This window comes from Cupressus sempervirens, chromosome 4, assembly GCF_028749045.1.
Source record: "Cupressus sempervirens isolate cs-2001-9-10 chromosome 4, ASM2874904v1, whole genome shotgun sequence".
NCBI lineage: Eukaryota > Viridiplantae > Streptophyta > Pinopsida > Cupressales > Cupressaceae > Cupressus > Cupressus sempervirens.
Window position 1 is genome coordinate 123455380 of NC_143121.1, and position 14683 is coordinate 123470062.

Consider the following 14683-nt stretch of genomic DNA (forward strand, 5'->3'; position numbering starts at 1 on the left):
TCAGCAGATTGGAGAATGAAGTCATGGAATGTGGGGACTTCAAGAGACTGCAGTCGAGATTGGTCAAAAGAAGTTTGTTGACCGGATAAATACATGCGAACAAATCTAGGTCTAATGAATGAACAATTTGTACATTGCATTTCACCATTATCTAACTCCATGAACTGCGGATGTTCACAAGGAGCAACAAGAGGATTCAAAATAAAGGTTGGTGAATGCTGAGGAACTGAGGTATTGACAGGCACTGATGGAGGTGTTCTTAATGGAGGCATTGAAGGTTGTCTATTCATTGGTGGTACAGAAGATGAACTAAGTGAGGACATACTCCTAGTCAGGGATTAACGGGCAGGAGTAGAAGCAGAGGACAAGGTTTGCGAGGATGCAAATGAAATCCTAGCTTGATGGTAATCTTCCTGTACATTAGAAATAGTGGTCATGTTACTTGGACCTTCCAATTGTCGTAATGCCTTCATATCAATGATCCATTCTCTGGGCACTTGTATATCAGTTAATTGCAACATGCGAGGTGCAGTGATCTGTGCACCTTTAGCATCTGTTTGCCAAAGCAGAAAATACCTATTCTGGGATTTATCAACTCTTGGATCCTTAACAACAGGAACATTAGTATTAAACAAGCGACCATATAAAGCAAACCAAAGGGCATGAGTTCTTGACCCTTTCTTCATGTTCAAGTACTGTGTTCCGAATTGGAACATCATGACCTTATCTAGATGATCATCCAATAGGCTAACAGAAAAGTTCAGGATGACATCAAAGGTTGTGGCACCAGCGGCCATGGGTGCAGAGATTCCACCCATAAGCATATCACTGTATCGATTATGTCTTGCATCCAACAACGTCATCATGACAGTTGCAAGAATTTCTTTGCGATACAGGGGTTCTATTCCAGCCACTATGCTTCCTATATGTAAGTACTTGTAACCATTCTTTGTTTTGGCTTGTTTTACTAAGTTCTGGATATCTTTACTTGACAAGAGATTGATAAAACTATGAGGTTGATCATTTTTGACAACTAAATGTAACTCTATTAATTTGCAAATAGTCTTAGACTTGTAAGCTAATAATCTTAAATCACTATAAATCTCATTCCATTTCTTAACAGGATATTTGAATCTATCAGTAGGTATAGAATATGCTTCAAACTGCGAAATATCTTCTTCCACATTTATATCTTGAATTGAATCAAAGACAGAGCTCAAACTTACTAGTTCTGATGTTTGGTCTGCAGATTGTTGATCTCGAGGATCGGCCATCTCGATCTCTTTTCTGTATGTTGGTCTGAAGTGCGCTACCTTCCCTACCTCTAACATGCCTTCACACGGCTTCAACAACGAGGACTTACTTCACGCGAAAACCAGACAGAAACATGAGAAGCTCTATTGACAATTGCAAAATCAAATAACATGCATAATAAGAAAGAACATGGCTCTGATACCAACTTTGGGACAGCTGTGAATGTGAAACTTCAATCTTTGATATTGATCATATATTTGGAGATTGCAGCGGAAATACAATGTTCACATATGCATCACACGTTGATAGTCTGATTTCTAATTTTCTCGAAATGAGAAAAGAGCATACTCTCTATATCAGAATATGAGGATATGAGATTTACAGACTTAGAGACTGGACTTCTACAACTAATGAAGCAGATAGCTTCTTTTGAAACTTAGGACTCACTAAGACTTCTTCTTTTGACTGATCTCTTCTAATCTAAGGACTTACTAAGACTTCCTAAACCTCTTCTGTCTAACTATGAAGAATGCCCTTCCTTATATAGATGAAAGATTTGTTCTCCATTTTACAATTGTTTGGAATCCGACCATAGGAGGCAGACATGTATAAAGTGCTATTTGACAGAAGACATCTAGCTACAGGACCTCCACTCACAAAAGGAGGTGAACAGGACAACACCGACAAACTTTATTACAAAAGAATCTTTTTTGAACGAGAAGGTTAACTCGGCTGATGTCAATTTTACCATGGCTGACGTCCATGTCTTAGTGTTACTAACACAGGTTGAGATGTCTGCGTCAAGTGACAACCCCACTTGATGAGTCTATGTCCCATGACTATGTGGTGAACTAGTTTCCCAGTTCATGTAGTCTTCATCATCTTCACTCATGGGTCTATTGGAGGCTTCTAGTTGTTCAAGTCGATCTTCTACAGAGTCTTCTTTCCAAAATATACGACGTGTAACTTGCATGAAGGCTGTTGGTGTAGATACATCAGGTGTGCGGTTTTCTGGAATCGTTTCGAACTATGTAAATAGCCATAGAGGTTTGTGCTGAGTAACAAAGGAAGACAATGTTCTTAACTCAATGGTATCTTCTTGAGCAGGAGATGGACCATAAGAGAAAAATATACCATTGGAGATTGGCGTTGGAGTTCTGGCAAGAAATTGCAGATGGAACAGGTAACCATAGTTTATGGTTAAGGGAAACTGTGAGTGTGCATGAGGATATAGGCCAAGGAAGAAATCATCCAACCTAGATAGGTAATGATATTGACTGTGATGCTGGTTGGGGATATGAGTATTACTTAGAAATTCAATTGGACATTCATAGGATGATGCGTAAGTCTGGATTGGTCCGATTACAGCAGAGATTTTTGGATAGCTTCGCGGCATGGATACTTAGCTATCAAAGAGTCTATGAGAAGTTGGCAATTGGCTTCAAAATGATGTTGACGAAGTTCATCATATATTTGCTTCATGAGCAACTTTGTATCTGCAATCCAGGGAGTATTACACACCATTGGATAGGTTGTTCTTCGTTCCATGATCATGCGAACATTGCATTGATCTTGTTGTCTTTGTGCAGGTTCAGGTATTGGAGGAGCAGGTTCAGGTATTGTAGGAACAAGAGGTACAAATTGTACTGGAATAAACTGATCAGGTTGTTGTAAACATACAAGAGACTGATCTCTATGATCCTCCATAATGCATCCTTGTTCTTCTTCAATACTCATACGAATTTGATCCTAATAAACTTGTCGATCAACCATGTCAGGGTGAAAATAAACACTATTATACAAATTTGTTACAACATCAGGAAGTGTCTAAGCAATGGGATTTTCTCTGGGACGAATATACTCGTTATACTCCTGATCTTCTGTTAAGGCATTTACATGATATCCTTCTCTACTAAGGAAATCTGCAAGGACATTTTTTATGCCTTCTACATACTCTGTTTCAAACTCGAAGGTATCCAAGAACTGAGCCCATCGTAACAGGCGACATCGAGCGACTTTATGCTTTGACTCTTTCTTGAAGAAACTTGCAAGGTGACGTAAATCACTTCTTAGAAGAAATGGCTTATCACCGATAAAGAGCTGAAACTTTGTGAAAGCATTAATAATTGCGAGCAACTCTTTATGTGTGCTATGATAGTTTAATTCAGAACCCTTAAAGGAACCGGATTCATACCTTACAACTTCTTCAAGGAGAACAACACCCCATGCTTCATTGCTGGCATCTGTTTGAATAATCTTTTTCCTAGATCCAGGGATCTTCAATGGCGGGAGCTATTGGCATTGATCTTTGATCTGCTGAATAATCTGATCATGCTTTGTAGTCCATGGTGGTGCATTTTTGCGGAGAAGCTTATTCAACTCTTTTCGAGCTTCAGCTATCTTCTGATAGTATCCGGCAATGTAGTTAACCATACCAAGAAATCGCTGAAGAGATTTCTTTTCTTTGACTTCTACCTTATTAATGGTAGCAAGTAGGTGCGTCTGAGGATATAGACGTCCATTAGGTTAAATTCTTGTGCCGATGAAGATCAAACTTTCTGTGCACCATTGGAGCTTTATAGGATTGAGGCACAATCCATTACTTTGGCAGATATTCTGAAACTGCTTGAGATGACTCATGTGACTATTGTAGTCTTGGCTAAAGATAAGAATGTCATCTATGTAAGGCTAAATGAATTTGGAATATGGAGCAAAGATGCGATCCATATGGCTCTGAAATATTGAAGGAGATGTTTTTATACCGAATGGTAACACATTCCATTCATATAATCCTTGTGGCACTGAAAAGGCTGTTTTGTAGCGGTCTTCATCTTGAAGCGATATTTGCCAGAAGCCTTTTGTTAAGTCGAACTTACTGAAAATATTACATCCTTGGATTCTTTGCCAAATGTAATCTTTACTGGGCAGAGGATGTTAGTTGTTTTCTAAACAAGCATTAAGTGGTTTGTAATTGACCACTAATCTTTTTTTCTGCTATGATATTGCCATTCTCATCTTGCTTAGGGACATACATAACATGGCAAGAGAAAGGACTATTACTTGGTCGAATGATGTTCTTTTGCAACAGTTTAGTTATATCCTTTTCACAGAGGGCTTGTTCTTCTAGAGAAAGGATGAAGTGATTAGCTTTACTTTTAGGAACTATAGGCTGATGATTGGCATCAATCTTCAAAGGTAACTTGCAACTCATATTGCGCCTATATTTGGTCAAGTCCTTGGTTAACACAGTAGTGGTGAAATCTGCTTGGATGTTGGCTAATTCCCCCTGGGCAGAAAGAGACTGCGTGGCTAACCAGACACGCGACTGAGGTGAAATCGTCTTAAGAGGCTGTGGAAATGACAGCTTTGGAGAATAAGCTCAAAATTCATTAATTTGCGAAACACGACCAAACTAGAAGTCAATGTAGGTACCCTGGTGACCAATAGTGTAGGGTGACCATTGTTATAAGGTTTGGCTTCCTATAATACAGTCATATTGTTTTACTGGAAATTGCAAAAAAGTAACAATACAGGTTTGAGAGGCAAACTGAATTGGGATATGTGCCTGAAATCTAATTGGATTGTTGGAATGGGTGACTGAATGGATACTAGTCTGTGTAGGAACCCAACAATCTAAAAGAAAAGCTTCCTTTCGAGCTAGATTGCAATCTGCACCAAAATCTAGCAGGGCACATAACTAGTAGGCTTCTAATCCCGATAATTTGAGAGTAAGCAAGAAAGTAGGACAAGGATTCTGCATACCTTTCTGGTAACCAAAAGCTTGTTTTGGTTCTTCTTGTGAATGCAGGTAAGAAACATCTTGTTCTGCATATTCTTTAGTTGCTTCTATTTCTTGCGTAACTGGAGGTTGCTGTACTTGTTCAAATTCTAGAAGTAGCTTGTCAAAGGCACTGAGTGAACTAGAGCTACTTTCATATTCTTTTAACTCATTTTGAACTTGATTGATTTCTTGGAAGATATCAGCTTTAGCTTGATATAAAAAAGCTATGCGTTGAGAAAGCCATTCTTTCCTTGAAGCCTTGGTAAAGGCTTGTTGAGATTGTGGGTTATGGGTATAACCATGAGATCTTGAAGTAGTACCTGGAGCATCTTCATCATATAACGACAAGAGTGCTTCTTGCTCTTGGAGAAGGATTCTATTTCTTTGTTCTTCCAAAGATGCTAGCTCTTTCTTCACTTGCTCAAACTGATATGGTGTAAGAAAGTTTTCCTTTCTTTTGAGCAATTGGTTGCTACGGGCTTGAATTCTATCAAGCTCTTGTTGAGGAGTCAGCTAGCCAACATCCAAACAAATTTCACCGCTACTGTGTTAACAAGGACTTGACCAAATATAGGTTCAATATGAGTTGCAAGTTACCTTTGAAGATTGATGCCAATCATCAGCCTATAGTTCCTAAAAGTAAAGCTAATTACTTCATCCTTTCTCCAGAAGAACAAGCTCTCTGTGAAAAGGATATAGCTGAACTGTTGCAAAAGAACATCATTTGACCAAGTAATAGTCCTTTCTCTTGGCATGTTATGTACGTCCCTAAGCAAGATGAGAATGGCAATATCATAGCAGAAAAAAGATTAGTGGTCAATTACAAACCACTTAATGCTTGTTTAGAAAACAACCAACATCCTCTGCCCAGTAAAGATTACATTTGGCAAAGAATCCAAGGATGTAATATTTTCAGTAAGTTCGACTTAACAAAAGGCTTCTGGCAAATATCGCTTCAAGATGAAGACCGCTACAAAATAGCCTTTTCAGTGCCACAAGGATTATATGAATGGAATGTGTTACCATTCGGTCTTAAAACAGCTCCTTCAATATTTCAGAGCCATATGGATCGCATCTTTGCTCCATATTCCAAATTCATTTAGCCTTACATAGATGACATTCTTATCTTTAGCCAAGACTACAATAGTCACATGAGTCATCTCAAGCAGTTTCTGAATATCCACCAAAGTCATGGATTGTGCCTCAATCCTGTAAAGCTCCAATGGTGCACAGAAAGTTTGATCTTCATCGGCACAAGAATTGAACCTAATGGACGTCTGTATCCTCATACTCACCTACTTGCTGCCATTAATAAGGTAGAAGTCAAAGATAAGAAATCTCTTCAGCAATTTTTTGTTATGGTTAACTACATTGCCGGATACTATCAGAAGATAGCTGAAGCTCGAAAAGAGTTGAATAAGCTTCTCCGCAAAAATGCACCACCATGGACTACAAAGCATGATCAGATTATTCAGCAGATTAAAGATCAATGCCAACAGCTCCCGCCATTGAAGATCCCTGGATCTGGGAAAAAGATTGTTCAAACAGATGCCAACAATGAAGCATGGGGTGTTGTTCTCCTTGAAGAAGTTGAACATGATGGTAAGATCAGAGAAGTTGTAAGGTATGAATCCGGTTCCTTTGAGGGTTTTGAATTAAACTATCATAGCACACATAAAGAGTTGCTTGCAGTTATTAATGCTTTCATAAAGTTTCAGGTCTTTATTGGTGATAAGCCATTTCTTCTAAGAAGTGATTTACGTCACCTTGCAAGTTTCTTCAAGAAAGAGTCAAAGCATAAAGTCGCTCGAGGTCGCCTGTTATGATGGGCTCAGTTCCTTGATACCTTCGAGTTTGAAATAGAGTATGTAGAAGGAATAAAAAATGTCCTTGCAAATTTCCTTAGTAGAGAAGGATATCATGTAAATGCCTTAACAGAAGATCAGGAGTATCACGAGTATATCCGTCCTAGAGAAAATCCCATTGCTCAGACACTTCCTGATGTTGTAACAAATTTGTATAATAGTGTTTATTTTCACCCTGACATGGTTGATCAACAAGTTTATCAGGATCAAATTCGTATGAGTATTTAAGAAGAATGAGGACGCATTATGGAGGTTCATAGAGATCAGTCTCTTGTACATTTACAACAACCTGATCAGTTTATTCCAGTAGAGTTTGTACCTCCTGTTCCTCCAGTACCTGAAGCTGCTCCTCCAGTACCTGAACTTGCACAAAGACAACAAGATCAACGCAATGTTTGCATGATCATGGAACGAAGAACAACCTATCCAATGGTGTGCAATACTCCCTGGATTGCAGATACACAGTTGCTCACAAAGCAAATATATGATGAACTTCATCAACATCATTTTGCAGCCAATCGCCAGCTTCTCACAGACTCTTTGATAGCTAAGTATCCATGCCGCGAAGCTGATCCAGAAATCTCTTCTCCAATCGGATCAATCCAGACTTACGCATCATCCTATGAATGGCCAATTGAATTTCTGAGTAATACTCATATCCCCAACCAGCATCATAGTCAATATCATTACCTGTCCAGGTTGGATGATTTCTTCCTTGGCCTATATCCTCATGCACACTCACAGTTTCCCTCAACCATAAACTATGGTTACCTGTTCCATCTGCAATTTCTTGCCAGAACTCCAACGCCAATCTCCAATGGTATATTTTCCTCTTATGGTCCATCTCCTGCTCAAGAAGATACCATTGAGTGAAGAACATTGTCTTCCTTTGTTACTCAGCACAAACCTCTATGGCTGTTTACACAATTCAAAACAGTTCCAGAAAATTGCACACCTGATGTATCTACACCAACAGCCTTCATGCGAGTTACACGCAGTATATTTTGGAAAGAAGACTCTGTAGAAGATCTACTTGAACAACTGGAAGCCTCCAATAGACCCATGAGTGAAGATGATGAAGACTACATGAACTGGAAAACTAGTTCACCTCATAGACATGGGACATAGACTCATCAAGTGGGGATGTCACTTGACGCAGGCATCTCAACCTGTGTTAGTTACATTGAGACATGGACGTCAGCCATGGTAAAACTGACATCAGCCGAGTTAACCTTCTCATTCAAAAAAGATGCTTTTGTAATAAAGTTTGTCGGTGTTGTCCTGTTCACCTCTTTTTGTGAGTGGAGGTCCTCTAGCTAGATGCCTTCTGTCGAATAGCACTTTATACGTGTCCGCCTCCTATGGTCGGATTCCAAACAATTGTAAAATGGAGAACAAATCTTCCATCTATATAAGGAAGGGCATTCTTCATAGTTAGACAGAAGAGGTTTAAGAAGTCTTAGTAAGTCCTTAGATTAGAAGAGATCAGTCCAAAGAAGAAGTCTTAGTGAGTCCTAAGTTTCAAAAGAAGCTATTTGCTTCATTAGTTGTAGAAGTCCAGACTCTAAGTCTGTAAATCTCATATCCTCATATTTTGATATAGAGAGTATGCTCTTTTCTCATTTTGAGAATATCAAAAATTAGACAATCATCGCGTGATGTATATGTGAACATTGTATTTCTGCTGCAATCTCCAAATATATGATCAATATCAAAGATTGAAGTTTCGCATTCATAGCTGTCCCAAAGTTGGTATTAGAGACATGTTCTTTCTTATTATGCATGTTGTTTGATTCTGCAATTGTCAATAGTGTCTCTCGTGTTTCTGTTTGATTTTTGTGTGAAGTAAGTCCTCATTGTTGAAGCCCTGTGAAGGCGTGTTAGAGGCAAGGAAGGTAGCACACTTCAAACCAACATACAGAAAAGAGATCGAGATGGCCGATCCTCAAGATCAACAATCTGCATACCAAACATCAGAACTAGTAAGATTGAGCTCTGTCTTTGATTCAATTCAAGATATAAATGTGGAAGAAGATATTTCACAGTCTGAAGGATATTCTATGCCTACTGATAGATTCAAATTGCCTGTTAATAAATGGAATTAGATTTACAGTGATTTAGGATTATTAGCTTATAAGTCTAAGACTATTTGCAAATTAATAGAGTTACAAGTAGTTGTCAAAAATGATCAACCTCATAGTTTTATCAATCTCTTGTCAAGTAAAGATATCCAGAACTTAGTGAAACAATCCAAAACAAAGAATGGTTACAAGTACTTACATATAGGAAGCATAGTGGCTGGAATAGAACCCCTATATCACAAAGGAATTCCTGCAACTGTCATGATGACATTGTTGGATGCAAGACATAATCGATACAGTGATATGCTTATGGGTGGAATCTCTACACCCATGGCCGCTGGTGCCACAGCCTTTGATGTCATCCTGAACTTTGCTGTTAGCCTATTGGATGATCATCTAGATAAGGTCATGATGTTCCAATTTGGAACACAGTACTTGAACATGAAGAAAGGGTCAAGAACTCATGCCCTTTGGTTTGCTTTATATGGTCGCTTGTTTAATACTACTATTCCTGTTGTTAAGGATCCAAGAGTTGATAAATCTCAGAATAAGTATTCTTTGCTTTGGCAAACAGATGCTAAAGGTGCGTAGATCACTGCACCTCGCATGTTGCAATTAACTGATATACAAGTGCCCAGAGAATGGATCATTGATATGAAGGCATTACGACAATTGGAAGGTCCTAGTAACATGACCACTATTTCTAATGTACAGGAAGATTACCATCAAGGTAGGATTTTGTTTGCATCCTCGCAAACCTCATCCTCTGCTTCTACTCCTGTCCGTCAATCCCTGACTAGGAGTATGTCCTCACTTAGTTCATCTTCTGTACCACCAATGAATAGAGAACCTTCAATGCCTCCATTAAGAACACCTCCATCGGTGCTTGTCAATACCTTAGTTCCTCAGCATTCACCAACCTCTGTTTCGAATCCTCTTGCTGCTCCTTGTGAACATCCACAGTTCATGGAGTTAGATAATGGTGAAATGCAATATACAATTTGTTCATTCATTAGACCTAGATTTATTCGCATGTATTGATCCGGTCAACAAACTTCTTTTGACCAAGCCCGACTGCAGTCTCCTAAAGTCCCCACATTCCATGACTTCATTCTCCAATCTGCTGATGACAAATACAATATTCCATGTTGGCCACAACATGTCATTGCCTCTGGTCAACCAGATGCCCCTACACAGATCAAAATGCTTAACTATGTCAATCTGTGTATTCAAAAGGCCTTGCTTGTCCAACAGAATCAAATGCAAAAGCTTGTACAAATGGAACTCGCTGCTCAGCAAGCCCATGCCAGTAATAATGCTAATTTTCACACTGTTATTGCCTTCTTGCAATCCCTTGAGTCCTGAATCTCTCAACAGTTTTCCACTCAAATGCAGTCCGATATCAATAGTCTCCCCTCTAATTATCAAATTTTTTGCACATCTAGCAAAGCGTGGTGGACTGATAGTATACATCATTTGTCCTCTTTGTCTGCTACTACACATCAAATTTCAAGTTCAGTGTAGACGTTAACTACCACAACACAAACTATTGCCAAAAAATTCACAACCATAGAATAGACTACAACTCAAGTTTACTCCTAGCATTTGGCTGATGCTCAAGGCATCCATCAAACCCTGTAGTCTGTTAAAGATGTTATTTTTGATAAGCTAAGCACTTTACCACAACCAGCCCCTGCTAAACCTCCAAGTAACTTTCCAAGTTCACAGGCTGATCACCAACAACTTCATTCCTTACACACTGGTAAAGCCTTAGTTGTACATGTACCCTCTCCTAAACCACAAGAGTTTGATCCAAAAACTGGTACATGGAAACAAGTGAATATGGTGTCACAGGACCCATATGATCAGTTGTATGCATTTAATGAAAATGTACCGCCGTACATTAATCTGGATAGTTAAGATCCTGTAAAGAACAAAGCTACACTGGATGCACTCTGCACATGGATGGATAATGCCATCTATGCAGAAAATATGACACCTGACCAAGCCCTCAAAAAAGGATTAAATTCCCTTATAGGCATTGCAAGAAGTGCTTGGGATAGTCTGCCTACAGACTATAAAGATGATTTGATTAATGCCGGTGTCACAACAGTTAGCAGTGCACTCTACAGAATGTTTGTCGGTCAACATGACAATGAGCAACGTGCAACTTTGAAAAAATTCACAGAAAATAGAATCTGTGATATGAGCAAGTTAGATGAATATTGTAGCGATTAGTATACTAACTTCTACAGATCAGGCCAGACAAATAATAACGTTTGGATGTATAATACTTTCTTGAATGGTTTTCCTTTACAACATCAGTCCTACTATAGAGAGAAAATCCTTTATAGTATCATGAAAACACCTGACATGTCAATAAATGATGTAACATTTCCACAGTTGTGTCAGTTTATCAAAGAAATAAATAGTAATTTATGCAGTGAGAAGCAAAACAGGAAAAAGAAAAAAGAAGTTTTGCCTTACCTCAAAGCAGGTCTTTGCCACTGTCAATCCACTTCATATGGATGTGATAGACACAAGAAGAAGCATAAATATTACAAGTCCTATAAGCCCCATAAAGCTTATGATAGATATTTTCCTAGGTATAAGCACAAAAAGAAACGCAAAGTGTTTCTGAGAAGAAAGGGAAAGGTACGGAAAAAGGATTTCAAACCTGTTTGTTATATTTGTAAAAGAGATCATTATGCAAACAAATGTCCTGATCGAGACAAGAAAGGAAAGCACTTTCACACCCTTCAATCTGTAAATATGTACAATGAACTAGTCATAGTTGTTTCTGATGCATCTGATTCAGATGATTTATGTATAGATGATTGTTCTTCAGATAGTGATAATGAGATAATGCAAGTTATGCATTTACGAATATCTGAGCAAGAACATACCTCTGATGAAGAATCTGAGAAATTCTTCTCTCCAAGTGAAGATGACCAGTCAGAAGTCTCCTTTTACTATAATATGTATCATCGTGCTGACAGACTTCCAGATCGTCATCGGTCTCTGAGCCAAACCAATCCAAATTGGTGAAAGCTGACTCCTCAACAAGAGCTTGATAGAATTCAAGCCCGTAGCAACCAATTGCTCAAAAGAAAGGAAAAATTTCTTACACCATATTAGTTTGAGCAAGTGAAGAAAGAGCTAGCATTTTTGGAAGAACAAAGAAATAGAATCCTTCTCCAAGAGCAAGAAGCAGTCTTCTCGTTATATGATGAAGATGCTCCAAGTACTACTTCAAGATCTCATGGTTATACCCATAACCCACAAGCTCAACAAGCCTTTGCCAAGGCTTCAAGGAAAGAATGGCTTTCTCAGTGCCTAGCCTTTTTATATCAAGCTAAAGTTGATATCTTCCAAGAAATCAATCAAGTTCAGAATGAGTTAAAAGAATATGAAAGTAGCTCTAGTTCACTCAGTGCCTTTGACAAGCTACTTCTAGAATCTGAACAAGTATAGCAACCTCCAGTTACGCAAGCAATGGAAGCAACTAAAGAATATGCAGAACAAGATGGTTCTTACCTGCATTCACAAGAAGAACCAAAACAAGCTTTTGGTTACCAGAAAGGTATGCAGAATCCTTGTCCCTCTTTCTTGCTTACTGTCAAATTATCGGGATTAAAAGCCTACCAGTTATGTGCCCTGCTAGATTTTGGTGCAGATTGCAATCTAGCTCGAAAGGAAGCTTTTCCTTTAGATTGTTGGGTTCCTACACAGACTAGTATCCATTCAGTCACCCATTCCAACAATCCAATTAGATTTCAGGCACATATCCCAATTCAATTTGCCTCTCAAACATGTATTGTTACTTTTTTGCAATTTTCAGTAGAACAATATGACTGTATTATAGGAAGCCAAACCTTACAACAATGGTCACCCTACACTATTGGTCACTAGGGTACCTACATTGACTTCTAGTTTGGCCGTGTTTTGCAAATTAATGAATTTTGAGCTTATTCTCCTAAGCTGTCATTTCCACAGCCTCGTAAGCTGATTTTGCCTCAGTTGCGTGTCTGGTTAGCCACACAGTCTCTTTCTGCCTGGGGGGAATTAGCCAACATCCAAGCAGATTTCACTGCTACTGTGTTAACCAAGGACATCCAAGCAGATTTCATCGCTACTGTGTTAACCAAGGACTTGACCAAATATAGGCGCAATATGAGTTGCAAGTTACCTTTGAAGATTGATGCCAATCATCAGCCTATAGTTCCTAAAAGTAAAGCTAATTACTTCATCCTTTCTCCAGAAGAACAAGCCCTTTGTGAAAAGGATATAGCTGAACTATTACAAAAGAACATCATTCGACCAAGTAATAGTCCTTTCTCTTGCCATGTTATGTATGTCCCTAAGCAAGATGAGAATGGCAATATCATAGCAGAAAAAAGATTAGTGGTCAATTACAAACCACTTAATGCTTGTTTAGAAAACAACCAACATCCTCTGCCCAATAAAGATTACATTTGGCAAAGAATCCAAGGATGTAATATTTTTAGTAAGTTCGACTTAACAAAAGGCTTCTGGCAAATATTGATTCAAGATGAAGACCGCTACAAAACAGCCTTTTCAGTGCCACAAGGATTATATGAATGGAATGTGTTACCATTTAGTATTAAAACAACTCCTTCAATATTTCAGAGCCATATGGATTGCAGCTTTGCTCTATATTCCAAATTCATTCAGCCTTACATAGATGACATTCTTATCTTTAGCCAAGACTACAATAGTCACATGAGTCATCTCAAGCAGTTTCTGAATATCTGCCAAAGTCATGGATTGTGCCTATATCATGTAAAGCTCCAATGGTGCACAGAAAGCTTGCTCTTCATCGGCACAAGAATTGAACCTAATGGATGTCTGTATCTTCAGACTCACCTACTTGCTGCCATTAATAAGGTAGAAGTCAAAGATAAGAAATCTCTTCAGCGATTTCTTGGTATGGTTAACTACATTGCCGGATACTATCAGAAGATAGCTAAAGCTCGAAAAGAGTTGAATAAGCTTCTCCGCAAAAATGCACCACCATGGACTACAAAGCATGATCAGATTATTTAGAATATCAAAGATCAATGCCAACAGTTCCCGCCATTGAAGATCCCTGAATCTGGGAAAAGATTGTTCAAACAGATGCCAGCAATGAAGCATGGGGTGTTGTTCTCCTTGAAGAAGTTGAACATGATGGTAAGATTAGAGAAGAAGTTGTAAGGTATGAATCTGGTTCCTTTAAGGGTTTTGAATTAAAATATCATAGCACACATAAAGAGTTGCTTGCAGTTATTAATGTTTTCACAAAGTTTTAGCTCTTTATCGGTGATAAGCCATTTCTTCTAAGAAGTGATTTACGTCACCTTGCAAGTTTTTTCAAGAAAGAGTCAAAGCATAAAGTCGCTCGAGGTCGCCTATTACGATGGGCTCAGTTCCTGGATACCTTCGAGTTTGAAACAGAGTATGTAGAAGGCATAAAAAATGTCCTTGCAGATTTTCTTAGCAGAGAAGGATATCATGTAAATGCCTTAACAGAAGATCAGGAGTATAACGAGTATATCCATCCCAGAGAAAATCCCATTGCTCAGACACTTCCTGATGTTGTAACAAATTTGTATAATAGTGTTTATTTTCACCCTGACATGGTTGATCAACAGGTTTATCAGGATCAAATTCGTATGAGTATTGAAGAAGAACGAGGACGC